The 12,420-nt window shown below is 48.6% G+C and overlaps 1 protein-coding gene across 5 annotated transcripts in view; it reads left to right on the forward strand.

The window, feature by feature from the left end:
• Positions 1 to 12,420, forward strand: part of TOP3B (DNA topoisomerase III beta) — a 110,073-nt gene that overhangs the window by 83,479 nt on the left and 14,174 nt on the right. For 2 of the 5 annotated variants that reach the window (XM_082641271.1, XM_082641275.1), the window contains exon 1: positions 8,575 to 8,662. The exons of 1 other annotated variant lie outside the window; for it this stretch is intronic. The gene's annotated coding sequence lies outside the window, so the exon portion shown is untranslated. Of the gene's footprint in view, positions 1 to 8,574; positions 8,663 to 8,939; positions 8,958 to 9,336; positions 9,503 to 12,420 lie in introns of those variants that run through there. 2 more of the 5 variants (XM_082641272.1, XM_082641273.1) reach the window with 2 other exon arrangements.

Here is a 12,420-nt window from a genome sequence, read left to right on the forward strand (position 1 = left end):
TTATGCTGCACGGGAAGCCCCAGCAAACACACCAGTTACCAAGGCCCTCGGAATATGCCGATGACAGGGCCAGCAGCCTCACTTGACAGCTCGGTGATGGTGCTCCTCTGTAGGCCAGGGCTGACAGACGCAAAGAGCGGCTGTTACAGGATTAGACTCACTAATAAAAATGGGGATGATAGGACCCTGAAGCAGTTGGGGTCAGGTGATGGCATTTCACATCAGAAGCTGGGTGGACTCAGTTACTGTAATGAGCCATATGGTTGGAGTGGCAGCCAAGGCACCTGACCCACAAAGGGTTATGGACATGGTTTAAAGAGCACAGCGTCCTGTGCATCAAAACAAAGAGTAGGCCCCGCTCACAGCAACTAGAGAAAGCCCGCACGCAGCAACAAAGACCCAACGCAGCCAAAATAAAAAAATAGAATAGTGTCCTTAAGTGCAAGATATCAATAGAAGGACCGCCACCAAGAGTAATACTCTTACTATCAGAAGAAATCAAGGATGGATGATCGGGTGGCTGAGGGCAGTCAGCCCAACAAAAAGGCATGCTCCCTTGCCAAGTTCCTAGATCTGAGTCAGTTTTCAGGCCTGAAACCCTTTGGTTGAAGAAAGGGACTCTAATAATTTCCTCAAAGGAATCTACATACATTTATTCAGCGTATTAGTTACCTGTCTCTGTACAACAAATTACCCCAAAACTCAGCAGTGTAGTTTGCTATTATCTCGTACGGTTTCCAAAAGTCAAGAATTTGGTTTCAGCTTAGCTGGGTGGTGCTGGCTCACAGTTTCTCGTAAGGATGAAGTCAAGATGTCGTCCGGGGCTGGAGTGTACGCTTCCAAGGTAGCTACTCTCATGCCTGGCAAGTTTTTGACAAGAAGCTTCAGTTGTTTGCCACATGGACCTTTCCAGAGGGCTGCTTGGGTGTCTCCATGACACCAAAGGAAATGATCCAAGAGAGAACAAAGTGGAAGTCACAGTATCTTTTATGACCTAACTTTGGAAGTCACACCCTGTAATTTCCACCACATCCTATTGGTTAGCACAGACCTGGCTTATTCATTGTGGCAGGGGACTTCACAGAGCATGAATACCAGGAGGCAAGAATCATTGCAGCCATTTTGGAGGCTGGCTACCACACTCGGGTAAGTGTAAATAAGGGGAATTGGAATATACAAGCAATTTGAGGATTGGACCAGGGAAAGGGGAATATACAAACAATTTGAATATTGCTGGACATAGTGTCAGAGTTGACGCTGATATCTGGAGATCCAAAACATCATTGTGGCCCACTGTTAGAATGGAGAGCCAGGTAATAAATAGAATCCTGGCCGAGATCAGCTCACAATGGGTATACTGTGTCATTACCCAGTTTGCAAATATGTAATTGGAATAGAACATTTGGAAGTTGATGCTATACTCACATTGGGTCTTTCATCTGTGGGGTAAGAACTATTGTGATGGGGAAGGCCAAATGGAGGCCTCTGTAATTGTTCCCACTCCTGGTCAAGATAGTAAATAAAAAGCAGTACCACATCCTAAGAGGAATGATGGAAAATTGTGCCACTCTTAGGATGTAAAGGACTCATGGGCGGTGGTCCTTGTCATAGTTCCATATAATTCACCAATCTGTCCTTGCAGAAACCAGATTCATCCTGGAGGTTGGCTGAGACTTCTATAAACGTACCCAACTAGAAGCCCCAGTTGAACTGATGTGCCAGATGTGCTCCCTTTCCTTGAGCTCCCTTTCCTTTAGTTAGAAGCATTGTTATAGGAAGTTGTTTATTCTTTTTCTTTGCATCATCAAACAAATCTTGCAGTGGTTATAGGCATGTTGCTATCCTTTGAAAGACACGGAGACTTCATTCCATCGAAGGACACTGCTCGAGGATCGTATTCACTTGTGCCCGTTGGAAAAACTGCAGCAAATTTTCCAAGTGTCCAAGGTGATGGCTCTGCCTCCTCTAATCTTCTGCATCATCATCATCTATGTGGGATTTTAGCAGATCTTCGTGTTCCTTGTTGGTAAGGGTTTCTCTGTGCTCTTCCACATGTTCCTCAACATTGTCCTTGATCATGTCAGAGAAGCCTCCCCTACCAACTTCCCTTGCACCATTCAAGATATGCTTGACTTCTGTGTCAGTAATGGGGAATCCCCTGAGATGGTTGATTTACCTTTCTCCATCATGGATCGCAACATGCATTGGCTGTCTTGGCCTTCAAGACGTCTGCAGCCTCTGCAGTAAGCACAGTTGTGGAGCTCTTACATAAATCCATGATGCTGCAGGACTTTCCTGGTGGTCCAGTGGGTAAGACTCTACTCCCAACGCAGAGCTCCCAATGTTATATCTTCTTCTTGGATTGATCCTTTGATCATTATGTAGTGTCCCTCATCTCTCTTAACAGTCTTTATTTTAAAGTCTATTTTATCTGATATGAGTATTGCTACTCCAGCTTTCTTTTGATTTCCATTTGCATGGAATATCTTTTTCCATCCCTTCACTTTCAGTCTGTATGTGTCCCTAGGTCTGAAGTGTGTCTCTTGTAGACAGCATATATATGGGTCTTGTTTCTGTATCCATTCAGCCAGTCTGTGTCTTTTGGCTGGGGCATTTAATCCATTTACATTCAAGGTTATTATCAATATGTATGTTCCTATTACCATTTTCTTTCTTGTTTTGGGTTTGTTTTTGTGGGTCGTCTTCTTTTGTGTTTCCTGCTTAGAGAAATTCCTTTAGCATTTGTTGTAAAGCTGGTTTGGTGGTGCTGAACTCTCTTAGCTTTTGTTTGTCTGAAAAGCTTTTGATTTCTCCATCGAATGTGAATGAGATCCTTGCTGTCTAGAGTAATCTTGGTTGTAGATTTTTCTCTTTCATCACTTTAAGTATATCCTGCCACTCCCTTCTGGCCTGCAGAGTTTCCACTGAAAAATAAGCTGATAACTTTATGGGGATTCCTTTGTATGTTAATTTTTGTTTTTCCTTTGCTGCTTTTAATATTTTTTCTTTGAATTTAATTTTTGTTAGTTTGATTAATATGTATCTTGGTGTGTTTTTCCTAGGGTTTATCCTGTATGGGACTCTCTGTGCTTCCTAGACTTGGGTGATTACTTCCTTTCCCATGTTAGGGAAGTTTTCAACTATAATCTCTTTATTTTTATTTATTAATTTTTTTTTTTAATTTTTTTTTTTGGCAGTACGCGGGTCTCTCACTGTTGTGGCCTCTCCCGTTGCGGAGCACAGGCTCCGGACAGGCAGGCTCAGCGACCATGGCTCACGGGCCCAGCTACTGCACAGAATGTGGGATCTTCCCGGACCAGGGCACGAACCCGCGTCCCCTGCATCGGCAGGCGGACTCCCATCCACTGCGCCACCAGGGAAGCCCAATATAATCTCTTTAAATATTTTTTCAGACCCTTTCTTTTTCTCTTCTTCTCCTGGGACCCCTATAATTCGAATGTTGGTGCGTTTAGTTTTGTCCCAGAGGTCTCTGAGATTGTCTTCAATTCTTTTCATTCTCTTTTCTTTATTCTGCTCCTCAGCAGTCATTTCCACCATTTTGTTTTCCAGCTCACTTATTTGTTCTTCTGCCTCAGTTATTCTGTTATTGATTCCTTCTCGTGTATTTTTCAGTTCAGTTATTGTGTTGTTCATCTTTGTTTGTTCTTTAGTTCTTCTAGATCTTTGTTAAACATTTCTTGTATTTTCTGAATCTGTGCTTCCATTCTATTTCCGAGATTCTGGATCATCTTTACTGTCATTACTCTGAATTCTTTTTCAGGTAGATTGCCTATTTCCTCTTCATTTATTTGGTCTTGTAGGTTTTTTTTTTTTTTTTTTTTTTTTTTTTTTTTTGCGGTAGGCGGGCCTCTCACTGTTTTGGCCTCTCCCGTTGCAGAGCACAGGCTCCGGATGCGCAGGCTCAGTGGCCATGGCTCACGGGCCCAGCCGCTCCGCGGCATGTGGGATCTTCCCGGACCGGGGCACGAACCCGTGTCCCCTGCATCGGCAGGCAGACTCTCAACCACTGCGCCACCAGGGAAGCCCGGTCTTGTAGGTTTTTACCTTGTGACATATTTTTTTGCCATATCACTTTTTTTTTTTTTTTTTAAGCGGGATTGTGTTCCTGCTTTACTGGTTGTTTGGCCTGATGCTTCCAACACTGGAGTTTGTAGGCTAATGGGTAGAGCTGGGTCTTGGTGGTGAGAGGAGGACCTCCATGAGACCTCACTCCAATGAATAGTCCCTGGGGTCCGAGGTTCTCTGTTAGTCCAGTGGTTTGGACTCAGGGCTCCCACCGCAGGAGCTTTGGCCCAACCCCAGGCTCAGGAACCAAGATCCCGAAAGCTGCGTGGGGTGGCAAAAAAACAAAACAAAACAAAACAAAGTAAAAAAATAAGACTGGGAAACTAACAGATATGTTAAAAAGAACGTAAAAATAAAAATAGAGGTGAATCAACAACCGGAAGGTACATCAGTACCACAATAGTAAAAAAGAGGAGGAGGGAAAAGAAAAAAAAAAAAGAAAGGGGGGGAAAGGCCTTGGCTGTGGAGGGCGGGGCCTAAGCAAGGGCGAGGTTTGGGTGGTTGGCAGGGCCAATACTCAGGACCCACAGGGCTGGAAAAGGCCCTGGGAGCTGTGGGGGGTGGGGCTTAGGCTCAAGGAACAGAAGGGGCCCAGGCGTGCCTCCCAACCCTGGTCTCAGAGGGCAGAGGGCCTCACCTGGGAGCCCAGCAGGCTTCCTGGACTCGAGTGGGAGGGACAAACGCCCTCCTCTACTCTCCTGCTCCTCTGGTCTGGGGTCTGGGAGGGCCCCTCCTGATCTCCCTGGCCTCAGGGGCGCTGATCCTGCCTGGCCTTCACTTCTCCTCCCCCCCTCAGCCCCCTTACATCCTACTGGTTCACTCTGGGGTTCTTCCCGTCTCCTTGGGCATCAGGGTCCCCCACCAGCAGCCAGCAGGTGCCCTAGTTGTGGGGAGACGCTAACTCCGCATCTTCCCATACTGCCATCTTGACTCTGCCTTCCCTTTATTTCTGATAAAATAATTTGTCTCTCTGTTCTTTTGGGTGTGGAATCCGTGTCCTCCCCTCCCCCACCCCCTGCATCACCAGGGAGCCTGAGATATTGGCAGACAGGAAACCTGGGGGCTGGTTGATCAGGCCCCAGGGACAGCCCCACCAGGCCCCTGCTGCCCCAGGGCATGGGCCTGGACTCTGCCACTGTTCTGCCCCAGGCCCATGCCACCCCATAGAATAACACCCAGTGACATCCTCAGACGGAAATGGACAGTTGGGTTGGAAATGGGAAAAGATGGAGAACAGTCCAGTCCAGGGGAGGGTGAGACTTAAAGGAATAACATTAATAAATTTACACCCATAAAATTGACCACAAAGATGAAATAGACAAATTCCTTGGAAATCAGTTTCCCAAAAATAACAGAAGAATACATAGTAAATCTAAAATGTCCTATATCTGCTAAAGAAACAGAATCTGTGGGACTTCCCTGGTGGCGCAGTGGTTAAGAATCTGCCTGCCAATGCAGGGGACAGGGGTTCCAGCCCTGGTCTGGGAAGATCCCGCATGCTGCGGCGGAACTAAATTCATGGACCACAACTACTGAGCCTGTGCTCTAGAGCCTGCTAGCCACAACTACTGAGCCCGTGTACCACAACTACTGAAGCCTGCGCGCCTAGAGCCTGTGCTCCACAACAAGAGAAGTCACCGCAATGAGAAGCCCATGCATCACAACAAAGATTAGTCCCCCGCCCGCCGCAACTAGGGAAAGCACGCGTGCAGCAACGAAGACGCAATGCAGCCAAAAATAAGTAAGTAAATAAACGAAAAATATTTTTTTAAAAAAGAAATAGAATCTCTAAATTTTTCAGTTTTCCCCCCAAGAAAACCCCATGTCTAGATGGCTTCCCTGTGAATTTCCCTAAGCATTTAAAGCCCTAGCACTAGCCCTACTGAGGCCCCACTGCTAGAGGTGAGCAGCCTGGCTCACCTGCCCCCCCAGTGAAGAGGGGAGGTCCTCTCTGTGCAGATCAGCTCCCCTCAGCGCCGGGCCCACACTCCCTGCGTTCGGTCAAGATGGCCCCGCGAAGGGTGACCTGGGAAGGCACTGGAAGGCAGCCTTGGGCTCCTGGGGCACTGAGCACCGGGAGGCAGGATTTGGTGCCCCTGTGCAACAGCCTCCACGTCTCTCAGGGACGTGCCCACAGCGCCCCCTGATGCTTACGAAAAGGTATTACAGGCACTGCCTGCTGACTCCAGCCTTCCCTGACCCTGAACACACCCACCCCCACACACACACACACACACACACACACACACACCCACACACACACACACCCACACACACACACCCCCCCCAAATTCAACCCTTAACAGTAGCATTTAGGAGAGAGTACCTATTAGAAATGTTCCTTGTCGGAGGGATAAATTAGGAGTTTGGGATTAACATATATACACTACTATATATAAAATAGATAAATGACAAGGACCTACTGCATAGCACAGGGAACTATATTCAGTATCTTGTAATAACCTAAAATGGAAAAGAATCTGAAAATATATATATAGGTCCAGCCAAACTGACTTCCAAGTATAAAAGTCACAGTGGTTTATGGTATATCAATATACCATAGTTAGCCACGGAGGCAGACATGCATGTGGAGCTGACATAAGTAAGATGTGAGCACAAGAAACAGGAAAATGCCTTCTGGGATTCAGCTGCCTAGTTTTGAAACTTGGCTCTGTCATTTACACCTGTGTGACCTGTTTCCTCATAAAATCAAGATAATAACAATATCTAGTCCCTAATGTTGCAACGAGAATCAAATGCATTAAAAATAGAGATGTGCCTAGAACAGAGTAAGCATGGGGTGGTGTTGACTTTTTTTTTTTTTTTTGACTGCGCTGTGATCTTAGTTCCCCCACCAGGGATCGAACCTGCGCCGCCCACGTTGGAAGCACAGAGTCTTAACTACTGGACTGCCAGGGAAGTCCTGGTGTAGACTATTAACAGAACTATGAAGATCATGGCCCAGCCTGTGTCCAATCGGAGAGAAGAGAGACCCAGGAGCTCTCAGCCATATCATCCACCACACCCAGCACCCATGCATAAGTGAGGAGGGTCTAAGGGTCCCTCTGACTCTGAGTCATTTGTCCATGTAAAGGTCACCAGGACAGCCTGACGGCAGCTCCTTGGGAGGTCTGTGGGGAGGACTCAGCTGCAGGGCTGCCCAGGCACAGAGCACAGGCCAGCTGTAGTTTCTCAGAGCTGATGGAGACCCCCAGGCTTCCAGAGCCGACCACTCAGGGCCCCCTGTGGGTCCAGGCCTCAAGTCCTTCCCCCTGCTCTGCAGAATGAACCCCTGAGCTGGGTTAAATTATGGAGCTCTGGTTTTGCCTTTCTGCCAACTGGTGGCACCCGGGATCCAACATTAGCCCTGGACTCCTTAAGTGGGGGCTGTGTGGAGACAGACTGTAAGGTGGCAGGGTCGGGGCCAGGAGAGAGGTGGATCAGGATGGTGGCAGCCAAGGCAGGGATGATTGATAGGATCTCAAATATATTTTGAACATAGTGATAGATAAGGGGTGAGAAAAATAGAGGAATCCAGGATGCCTGCAGGCACTGGGCTTGAGCAACCAGGACGATGGGGTTGCCATTTTGGAGATAGAGAACCTGCCAAGGAATGGGTTTGCACCAGGAGTTCTGTTTTGAAAGTGAAATCTCAATTTTTGAGACTCAATTTTTTGGCATTTCTCAATCTTAATTTGTAGAATTTTTCTTTTTCCAGACTATAAGGTCTAGTCTTCCAATAAAGGCAAGTTGGGGGAAATGTCTAAGGTAGCAAAGGAATTGTGTGCACGCTATTATTTAAAAGATATTAAAATAAAGCCACGAGGGCTTCCCTGGTGGTGCAGTGGTTGGGGGTCCGCCTGCCGATGCAGGGGACGCGGGTTCGTGCCCCGGTCCGGGAAGATCCCACATGCCGCGGAGCGGCTGGGCCCATGAGCCATGGCCGCTGAGCCTGCGCATCAGAGCCTGTGCTCCGCAATGGGAGAGGCCACAGCGGTGAGAGGCCCGCATACCGCAAAAAACAAAAAATAAAATAAAGCCACGAAAATTACTTTAAACCTTCCACAAACCTATTGCTATAACACAAAAAATTACTTTTATTTTCCAATTCATCTTCCAGATATGTTTTACATAGTTCATTCACTCATTCCACAAATGTTTATAGCATTGAAAGAAGCCTGCTATACACACATCTGTAGTTTTTAGTTTAATTATTAGCAGTATATATGTTTTCATGCTTAACATCCAGTTTTCATCTTTGTAGGTAATTATTATTGCCTCCCCGCGGCGAGGAAGAACGGGGTGGAGGGCTTGGGGACCCCGGCCAGGGTGGGGTTTGGGGACCTCTGGGGACCCAGGCGGGGAGGGGTCGGGTGGGGTTTGGGGACCTGTGTGGGCCCCGCGTGCTAGGGCTGACTGGAGGAAGTGCCCCGGAACGCGCGAGCCTCGGAACCTGTGGACGCGGGTGTGCGGCGCCGGAGGGCAGAGGGGGACGCCGTCCGCAGACGGAGCCGGAAGCAGGTCGCCTCCGGTCGCCGGGAGCGGGAGGCGGAGCGGAACGGGACCCGGGACGCGGGTGAGCGGCGGGCGGCGGGCGGCGGGCGGCTCGGGGTGTGGGCCCAGCCCCGCTGCTGGGAGCTGGTACCGGCCGGGATCTGCATTCTCGGCGCCTCCCCCCGGGCCAGTGGGTTCGGGGAGTGACCGGAGGCAGCAGGCGCTGCGGCTGGAGCCCCTCCGCGCCGAGTCCCCCGCAGCCCCCCAAGGCGGGGTCCGCGTCGCAGGCGGGGCCAGAGGCCGCGCCGCGTCGGGCAGGGTCGGGGTCCAGGCGTCGTCCGCCGCCCCCGGCCCGGTCCGGTCTGGAGGGCGCCGGGGTGTGTTTCTCTGAGTAGTTGGTGTAGACGCGGGGGGTGGGGTGCAGAGGGCACTTTTGTGGACAAATTAGCTGGAATCCTGGGAAGTATTTTCCTACAGTGGCCTCGTCTTCCTTTGTCGCTCAGCCTGTGAGAACAGGACGTGAGAAAGTCACCCCAACGCGGGCTTGGTGGCCAGGGAGCCATGGAGTCCCTAGAGACTTGCCAAAGATCACTGACACTAGTCTGTATTGTTCTGAACCTTAGTCTACTCATAGTTTAAAAAGTTACAGCACAGGCTTCGTAGGGTTGCTAGAAAGATTAAACGAAGTAGCGTTTACAGCTGTAGCGTGCCTGCAAGGGAGGAGCTTAAGAAAGGGTTCTTTCCCTGACTCCATAGGTGTTTGCTAAAGTCACTAAGGTGGGAAATCCTAGGCCTGTAAATGCTGTGCGGACCACTGCTAGGCCTCCACTCCCAAGCTGAATCCACCTGTGCATAAGACACTGACATGGAAGGACTTTATCCACTGTGTCTCCCAAGGATATGTACCATTGTGGTATTGCTGGTGAGTTGATAGGCTAACCTCTACTCTCCTTGACTTTCAGCCCTCTTAATTACAGCCCTAATTTGGGGCGTTTGCTGTCAACATCCTCTTAGCACTTGCTAATCTCCCTTTTTGAAATAGGGGACAAACTTCAGGCTCGGAGCTTTGGCAGGCAACAAGCTCAAACTTGACAGACCATGTAGGTTACTGGAAAGAATCTAGTTCTGGTTATTGATTACAGGCTTTCAGCTCCTAAGAGGCTATGAAATTTCCCTTTTTTATATATTTAAGCTTTTTCTTCAAGGCAGAAACTTAAGTGAATAATAATGTTGGTAAGGCAGAGGTATTAAGATGGTGTATAAATGAAGTTTGCAAGCCACTGCTCTCAGCTTCTGTTCTCATTGGCTTCCATTTTGAAATTGGAGATGTGCCTTAATGGAAAAATAGGGAGGCCCCAAGATTATCACAGGCAGTTAATCAGTTAAGACTGCCAAAATCTTTTAAAATGTGGAACCTGGTGCAGTTTAAAAAGAAAAAAGAAAAAAGAAAAAAAAAGTACCTGGCTGGAAGTAAGGAAGCATGAGTTTCAGCCTCAACTTGGTAAATTTCCCAGCTTACCTTTGGAAAATCACTTTCTCTGGGTCTTTGTTCTCTCTTGAGATGGTTGTACTGGATCATCACCAAGACTCCTTCCCCCAGGATTCCATGATTCCATATCCTTAAAGTGATTTTTTTCCCCTAATAAAGCAGTGGTACTCAGGAGGTTACAAAGTACTCATGCAGTAGTGGAGTATAAACTGTTAAACCAGAAGCCCTGTTTCTTTAGAGCCAGAGCTGCTGGAGACAGGCCACATATCAACTGTGGAATAGCAACTACATAGTGACAGGTGGACAGGTGCTCTGAACTTGGGACTGATGCTGATATGACTTCTGTGACTGTCCAATTGTATCCCTTGTCCTGGATAAATGAGGTAATCCCTTTGAAGATGCTAGGGCAAAATGTCTCTAAAGGGATCTTTACAGAAGAATATGTTAATTATTTACTGGAAGAGTATTTAGGATCCTTAGGTATGAAGGGGAGTAGTGAAGATGTAAAACTTCCAGAAACACCATGGAAAAAAGAACACTGAGGGGCTTCCCTAGTGGCGCAGTGGTTAGGAATCCACTTGCCAATGCAGGGGACACAGGTTCAAGCCCTGGTCCGGGAAGTTCCCACATGCCGTGGAGCAACTAAGCCCAAGCGCCACAACTACTGAGCCTGCACTCTAGAGCCCGCGAGCCACAACTACTGAGCCTGCGTGCCACAACTACTGAAGCCTGTGCGCCTAGAGTCCACGCTCCATGACAGAAGCCACCGCAGTGAGAAGCCCGTGCACTGCAACGAAGAGTAGCCCCCGCTCACTGCAACTAGAGGAAGCCTGCACTTAACAACGAAGACCCAATGCAGCCAAAAATAAATAATTTTTTTAAGAAAAGAAGAAAGAACATTGAGTAGATGAAATGTTTGCAATACTCTTACAGATTTAAAGTCAGTTTTTCAATTTTAGACATCAAAGAAAGTATTTTTCTTATTCACTTTGCAGGTAAAATTGCTCTTTTATTTATTCAGTCAGTATTTGCTCATCGTCTGTTACTTGTCATTAGAGTAACAGCCCTGTCCTCTTGGAGTTTACGTACGTTCTAGGAACTGTGAGACAAAAAAATAAATACGTAGCTGGAGAGGCTCTCAGGTATAGTGGTCGGTGCTGTAGGGAAGCAAAGCAGGGCTGCCGCTCCGCCCAGGGTGCTCACAGAGGCTGGACAGGATGAGGGCTGCGCATGTGTGTTTAAGTCCTGCCGCTTGATCTCTGGTCTTCCTGACCCTACAACTCCTGCCGTGGGGCAGCACAGCACCCCCACCGAGGGCACTGGCAGGACAGTTACACCATAATTGCTGGCTGCTCTTGTGATGCAGAAGTGAGAAAACCTAAGGGAACGTTTTAGGATAAGTCCTTCCTACTTTGGAAGGGATGGGAAACTCCCTTTGCTGCCAGTTTCCCCTTCTGGCCTCTGGCTTCTGTGGGCGAGAGAAGGGGAGTCCCTGGGCCGCCTTGAAACTCTGCCCCCGGACACTGCACAGCTCATGCCTGCCTTGTGCCACCCCTGCTCTGCTCTGCCCCTCATGGCACAGGGCGACACACTGAGCGTGCAGTGGGTGCTCTGTAAATCATGTGGGATCCCTGAGCTCGTCCCTGGATGTGGGACTGCTACGGCCACATGCTCGTAGTTTTGAGAGGTGTCATCAAGTCGCTCCGGTCAAGTTCCACCAGCCACGTCCGGGTCTGCCTGCCCCCCAGCCCCACCACCTGCAACCCTTGCTGGTGACATAAATACAGGCCTGTTCTAGCTGTACTTTGCTTGGGGGAATGTTTTGGACATCAGGTCATATCGTAAAGAGCTAATTTCCTCATTATCTAAACGACTCCTAAAATAAGACAGCAACTCTCTTGGAAAAAATGGGTACAAATATGAATAAACAGCTCACAGGAAAGGATCCATCCTGTCTTTCCCTAAAAAAGGGAGAATCCTTTAAAGAAGAGTTAGTGCCTGAGCCGGGCCTTTGACAGTAGAGCTGCCTTCCCCAGGATCCGTGGAACATTCCAGGCAAACGGATGTATTTTTTTCTTTAGACGACAATGTCCAATTTAACCGGCCAGACCCTGGCCTGCAAAGTGAGAGGTGGAGCAGGGCAAGTGGGGAGGTAGGTCAGAGCCTTTTGCGAAGGGTCTCTCGAGCTCTGCTGGGGGCTGGATCTCCTGGCCAGTGGGTCTCAGCCCAGTCGGGAGTCAGGAGGACATGGGTGTCCAGCCTGGGCATCTGCATTGGGTAAAGTGCCCAGGGCACCCTCATGTTCAGCCAAGGTGAGGATGCCGTCTCAGCCCTGGGGGTAAACGACGGCT

The sequence above is a fragment of the Mesoplodon mirus genome (assembly GCF_964341445.2).
Source record: "Mesoplodon mirus genome assembly, chromosome: 13".
In the NCBI taxonomy this organism is placed as follows: domain Eukaryota; kingdom Metazoa; phylum Chordata; class Mammalia; order Artiodactyla; family Ziphiidae; genus Mesoplodon; species Mesoplodon mirus.